A 6,639-nucleotide genomic window follows, 5' to 3' on the forward strand; every position below is an offset into this window, starting at 1 on the left:
TCTCACCCTTCGCCCCCCTGGAAGGACCCCCTTATGCCTTCGCTAAGAAGCGGACCCCCCTCTGGAAAGGACCTCCCCTTATGCCTCCGCTTCCAAGAAGGACCCCCCTGAAAAAGACTTCCCCCTTCACCCCACCCCCTGGAAAGACTCCCCCCTTCGCTCCCACCCCCCTGGTAGGACTCCCCCCCTTCGCTTCCCCACCCCCTAGTAGGACTACCCCCCCTCTCATTGCCCCACCCCCGGGTAGAGTCTCCCCCCTTCGCCCCACCCCCTGGTAGGACACCCCCTTCTCTCCACCCCCTAGTAGGGACTCCCCCCTTCCACCCCACCCCCCCTGGAAGGGACTCCCCTTCGCCCCACCCCCCTGGTAGGACTCCCCCCCCCCCCTTCGCCCTCACCCCCCTGGTAGGACTCCCCCCTTCTCCCCATCCCCCTGGGAGTACTCTCCCCTTCGCCCCCCCTGGCAGTGACTCCCCCCACCGCCCCACCCCCTGAAGGACTCCCCCCTCTCACCCCACCCCCCCTGGTAGGACTCCCCCCTTCCTAACCCCATCCCCCCTGGCAGGACATCCCCACCTCCCCTTCGCCCCACCCCCTGGTAGGACTCCCCCCTTCACCCCATCCCCCTGGCAGGACATCCCCCCTTTCTCGCCCCCACCTCCCCTGGCAGGACTCCCCTTCGCCCCATCCCCCTGGTAGGACTCCCCCCCCTTCGCCCCACCCCCCTGGAAGGACTCCTTTGTTATCCTCCAAAAACTGCGAGCATCACTATGCGACTCCTATGGCTTCGTATCCCAGGTGTCGGGACTTTTTTTTTCTCGTCCACCTGAAGGGGATATTGTTCATTGTTTTTTTTCCTCTCTCTCTCTCTCTCTCTCTCTCTTCTGTCTTCTTAAGATCCTTTATTTCCTTCGTATTCGACGGTGGATGAAGGAAAACCGCGCCCTGGGAACTTTCTCTCTCTCTTTCTCTCCGTGTGTCTCTGTCTCCCGCTCCTCAAGCCGCCGTTTCCAACTGTGACTGTTTGCGTCTGGGAGATCATATGATAGTCGGGAGGTATGACAAAAGTTGGGGGCGGCAGGTGGTCTTACCTCCCCCCCCCCACCCCCTCTCCATACCCCACTCCAGTCTCCTTCTCTCTCTTTCTTTCTTTCTTTTTCTTTCTTTCTTTTTCTTTCTCTCTGTCTGTCTGTCTGTCTGTCTGTCTGTCTCTCTCTCTCTCTCTCTCTCTCTCTCTCTCTCTCTCTCTCTCTCTCTCTCTCTCTCTCTCTCTCTCTCTCTCTCTCTTTCTCTCTCTCTCTCTCTCTCTCTCAAAACTCTCTCTCTCTCTGTCTGTCTCTCTCTCTCTCTCTTTCTCTATTTCCTTCTCTTTCTTTCTCTCCTCTCTCTCTCTCTCCCTCCCTCCCTCCCTCCCCCTCTCTCTCTCTCTCTTCGTCGAGTCTGCTTTTGCTTTTCGTCTCACTTCTATTCGCCGTTATCGTGGCACTCGTGTCTCTTGTCTCTTGTGTTTCTTTCTGTGTCTCTGTTTCTTTCTCTGTCTCCGTTTCTGTCTTTGTCTCTGTCTCTGTGTCCGTCGCTGTCTTGTCTGCCCCCTCTCTCTCTCTCTCTCTCTCTCTTCTCTCTCTCTCTCTCTCTCTCTCTCTCTCTCTCTCTCTCTGTCCCTCCCCTTCCTTTTCTCCCCCTCTCCCTCCGTCCTTCTTTCCCCTGCCTCTTTCTTTCTCCCTCTCCCTATCTCTTCTCTCTATCCCTCGTCTCCATTCTTCTCCTCCTCCCTCTCCTTCCCCCTTTTCCTCACCTTCCTTCTCTTTCCCCTTCTCTCTTTCTTCCCTCTTCTCATCTTTCTCCCTCTCCTTTTCCTCCCACTCCCCTCCTCCTTCTCTCCCTCTCTCCCTCTGTCCCTCCACTCCTACCCCCCTTTCTCTCTCCCTCTCTTTCTCCCTCTCCCTACCTTGCTTTATTTCCCTTTCCTCTTTCTCTGTCCTTCCCTCCCTCCACTTATCTCTTTTCTCTCTCCCCATCTTTCTCTCTCTGTCTACACTCGCCTCCTCTCTGTCCTTCCCTCCCTCCCCTTTTTCTTTGCTCCTTCTCCCTCTCTCATTCCTTCTCCCTGTCTCCCTCTAACCTTCCCTCCCTTCGTCATTTCGTTCTCTTTCTCCCTCTCTCTATCTTTCACTCTTCTGTCTCCTTTTCTCTATCCGAATCTTCGAGTCCCTTCTATCTTTCTCCTTCTCCCTCTAACTTTCCCTGCCTTCCCCTTTTCTCTTTCTCCCTCTCCCTATCTTTCATTCTCTGTCTCCCTTTTCTCGTCTCTGTCCGAATCCCCGAGTCCCTTCTATCTTTCTCCTCCCTCTTTCATTCCTTCTCCCCCTCTCCCTCTAACCTCCCCTCTCTTCCCCTTTTCTCTTTCTCCCTCTCCCTATCTTTCACTCTCTGTCTCCCTTCCCTCTTCTCTATCCGAATCCTCGAGTCCCTTCTATCTTTTTCCTTCTCCCTCTCTCATTCCTTCTCCCCCTCTCCCTCTAACCTTCCCTCTCTTCCCCTTTTCTCTTTCTCCCTCTCCCTATCTTTCACTCTCTGTCTCCCTTTCATCTTCTGTCCCTCCCACCGTATTCATGCATCAAATATGTGCATTTTTTACTACAGGATCACAATCTCCTTTGTGGGAATCTGGAGTCAGCGATGACAAGGCTATTGTTAGCAAAGGTCCCAGCGTATCTCACTACCACAAGGGTCAGCTGATAGAAAGGTCAGATGTCCCTGCTCCTTGTCCCTTGTCTCCTCCCCCCCCCTTCCCCCCTCTCTCATCCTCCCTTCTCCCCGTCAGCGCCGACTCCTGCTACATCCCGAGGTCCGCTTCCTCCGCTATCAGCTCTTTGTTTGAGGATCTGAATGGGGTTTTTATTACAGTACTTTTCAGATTTTCGTTGATCTAGAGGTCTGTCTTTTTAATCTTTTTAATCTTCTTTTTTTTCTCTCTCCTAGCGTCGTGCTTCATATTTTTATTCCCTTTATACTTTGGTGCTGATCTTATTTCAATGTCTGGACTTTGTCTGAATGAAATGATTTTTAATTTGAGTGATATGTCAGTTCCTTTTTTTCTCCTCTTCCCCTTTCTCTTCTTCTCCCTCCTCCTCCTCCTCCCTTTTCTCTTCTTCTCCCTTCTCCTCTTCCCCTTTCTCTTCTTTTCCCTCCTCCTCCTCCCTTTTCTCTTCTCCCTCCTCTCCTCCTCCCTTTTCTCTTCCTCCTCTTCCTCCCCATTCTCTTCTTCTTCCTCTTCCTCCTCCTCTACCTACTCCCAACCTCCTCTTCCTCCCTCCCACCCCCATCCTATCCCCTCCCACCCCCATCCTATCCCCTCCCACCCCCATCCTATCCCCTCCCACCCCCTCCTCCTTAGCCTTACCTTCGGTAGGGTCTCTCCTCCTTCGGGTGAGGGCGAGCATCTCCTCGGGTGGTCTCGAGTACTACCCGTCCTCAGCCCAGACACCCACTCCCGAAGGGCTGCCTGGGCTTGGCTGTCTGTTGCGGATCTGTATGGGAATGTGTGGGCGTGTGCGGGTGAGTGTCGGTCTGTGGGGGTGTGTGGGTGCGGGTTTACGTGGGTTTGTAAGGGTCTGTGTGGGCTTGTGTGGGTGTGTGTGGGTGAGTGTCGGTCTGTGTGTGTGTGTGGGTGCGGTTTCTGTGGGTGTGTATGGGTCTGTGTGGGCTTGTGTGGGTGTGTACGGGCGTGTGCGGGTTTGTGGAGGTGTGCGGGTGAGTGTCGGTGTGGCTGTGTGTGTGTGGGTGCGGGTTTATGTGAATGTGTAAGGGTCTGTGTGGGCTTGCGTGGGTGTGTACGGGCGTGTGCGGGGTTTGTGGAGGTGTGCGGGTGAGTGTCGAGTTCGTGTGTGGGTGTGGGTTTTATGTAGGTGCGGGTTTATGGGTGTATAGGGTCTGTGTGGGCTTTAATGTTGGGAGTGTGTGCGGACAGTTATGTGGAGGTGTGCGGGTGGAGTAAGGCGTCGGTGTGGGTGATGTGTTGGGTGTGGAGGTTATATGCGTGAGTGTAAGGGTCTGTAAACAGGGCTTGTGTTGGATTGTGTATACTGGTTTGTGATGGATCTGACTGCAAGTATGTGCAGATCTGTGTGAGTCTGTGTGGGTGTGTAAAGGTGTGCGTGGATCTGTGCGGGTGTGTGCGGGTCTGTGTGGGTGTGTAAAGGTGTGTGCGGGTCTGTTCGGCTGTGTGCGGGTCTTGGCAAACCGCCCGAATGTATCTAGTCGGGTTGGTTGGTTCGGGATTATGCGATATACCTGAATGTCTGTCTGTCTGTCTGTCTGCCCTCACCCCCCCCTCATCTCCCCCCCCCTCTCTCTCTCTCTCTCTCTCTCTCTCTCTCTCTCTCTCTCTCTCTCTCTCTCTCTCTCTCTCTCTCTCTCTCTCTATTTTCTCTCTCTCTATCTCTCTCTCTCTCTCTCTCTCTCTCTTTCTCTAACTTTCTCTAACTCTCTCTCTCTCCCTCTCTCACCCATCTATCTTTCATCTCATTATCACCTTTATCACCATCGTCACTAGCATCAATATCATCTTTCTCATAGCTTTCATTATCATTTTAATTTAGCTAATTCATATTCATCATTACTATTGTTATGACTGTTACAGTATCGTTTTGTTTTATGCCATTATCACTATCTTTATCATTATTTATCGTAAATATTGTCACTATTATTGGCATCATTGCTCTCTTGCTATTACTAGTACAAGTAATGTTATTTTCATCTTTAATGTCAACATCAACATCATTCTCTTTATAGATAAATAGATAGATTGGCAGATAGATAGACAGATAGGTGGATATATGTACATATCTATAGATAGATAGAGATAGATAGATAGATAGAAAGAGATGGAGAGATAGATAGAGATGGAGAGATAGATAGAGAGAAAGAGAGAAAGCTAGATAGATAGATAGATAGATAGAGAGGGAGAGAGAGAGAGAGAGAGAGATAGAGAGAGAGAGAGATAGATAGAGAGAGAGAGAGAGAGAGAGAGAGAGAGAGCAGAGAGAGAGAGAGGGGGGGTGGGTGGGAGCAGGAGAAGACAGAAGAGGTGAATAAGAAAAAGACTAAGGAGGGGGAGAAGGGGGGGGGGGGGGCGGGGAAGAAGAGGAGACGAGAAAAAAGGAGAGATAAAGGAGGAAAGGGATAAGGATAGAGAGAGAAAAAGACGAAAAAGGAATTAGAAGGACAACGATTGAGAATGAAGAAGAAGGGAGGAGTAAAAACATTGATGGAAAAATGACAAAAAGAAAAATAAAGAAGGGGAGGAGAAAAAGAAGAAGGATAAGGAGATGAAGAAGTTGGAGAGAAAGAGTAAAAGGTAGAGGAGGAAGGCGATGAAGAGGAGGAGGTAGAGGGAGAGAAGGAAAAAAAGAAGAAAAAGAAGAAGCAGAAGAAGAAGGAGGAATAGGAAACAGAGAAAGGAGGAGGAGGAGGTAAAAGAGAAAGGAGGAGGAAAAAGAGAAAGGAGAAGGAGGAGGAGGAGGAGGAAAAGAGAAAAAACAAGGAAGAGGAGGGGGAAGAAGAGAAAGGAGGAGGAGGAGGAGGAGGAAGAGGAGGGGAAATGGGAGCAGCTGTAGGAGAAGAGAAGGAAGAAGAAGAAGGAGAATAATAACATAAGTAGTAGTAATAGGGAAAAGGAAGAAGAGACAGTGAAAGAATAGGAGGAGAAAGAAGAGGGAAAGGAAGAAGGAGGAGGAGGAGGGGGAGAGAAGAAGTAGAAGAGGAAGAGGAGAGGACGAAGAAGGAGGAAGAGTAGTAGGAGGAGGAGAGGGCGAAGAAGAAGGAGGAGGAGGAGGAAGAAGGAGGAGGACGAAGAAGAAGAAGAAAGGAGGAGCAGTAGAGGAGGACGAAGGAGGTGGAGGAGGAGGAGGAGGAGAGGGACGAAGAGTAGGAGGAGGAGGAGGAGGCGGAGTCGGTGCGCGAACGTACCGGATGTGAGAGTGGGGGAGGGAAGGGTGTGGAGGGGGAGGGGCCGCCAGGTCTTGGGTCCCTCGCTGGAATGTCATCCATCCTGCCGGGGGGAGGGGGGGGGGGGGGCCGGGGTTGAAGGGGTTAGGGCGGCCGCGTCGAGGTTGGGGAACAGACGGTTTTTTGTGTCTGCCAGTGCGTGTGTCTGTCTGCCACTGTGTGTGTGTGTGTGTGTGTGCGTGTGTGTGTGTATGTGTGTGTGTTTCTGTCAGTATGTGTGTGTGTGCGTGTGTGTTTCTGTCAGTGTGTATATGTGTGTGTGTGTTTCTGTCGGTGTGTGTGTCTGGGAATGTGCATGTGCGTGTTGCTGTCAGTGTGTATATGTGTGTGTGTGTGTGTTTCTGTCAGTGTGTATATGTGTGTGTATATATATGTGTGTGTGTGTGTGTGCGTGTGTGTCTGTGTTTCTGTCAGTGTGCGTGTATGAGTATGTGTATGTGTGTTTGTCTGTCAGTGTGTGTGTATGTGTCGGTAGGCGGGTGCTCATGGGCGTGGACGTAAGCGTTCGGATTGGATTAAATCCATGCTTTCGCCTTTGTGTGTACGCGCGTGTACACCTTCTCGATCTGCCTGCGTGTGTGCGTGCGTGTGCGACCGTGCTCGTGTGTGTGCGTCGGTGAGTAGTTGCTG

This window comes from Penaeus vannamei, chromosome 9 (genome assembly GCF_042767895.1).
Source record: "Penaeus vannamei isolate JL-2024 chromosome 9, ASM4276789v1, whole genome shotgun sequence".
In the NCBI taxonomy this organism is placed as follows: Eukaryota; Metazoa; Arthropoda; class Malacostraca; order Decapoda; family Penaeidae; genus Penaeus; species Penaeus vannamei.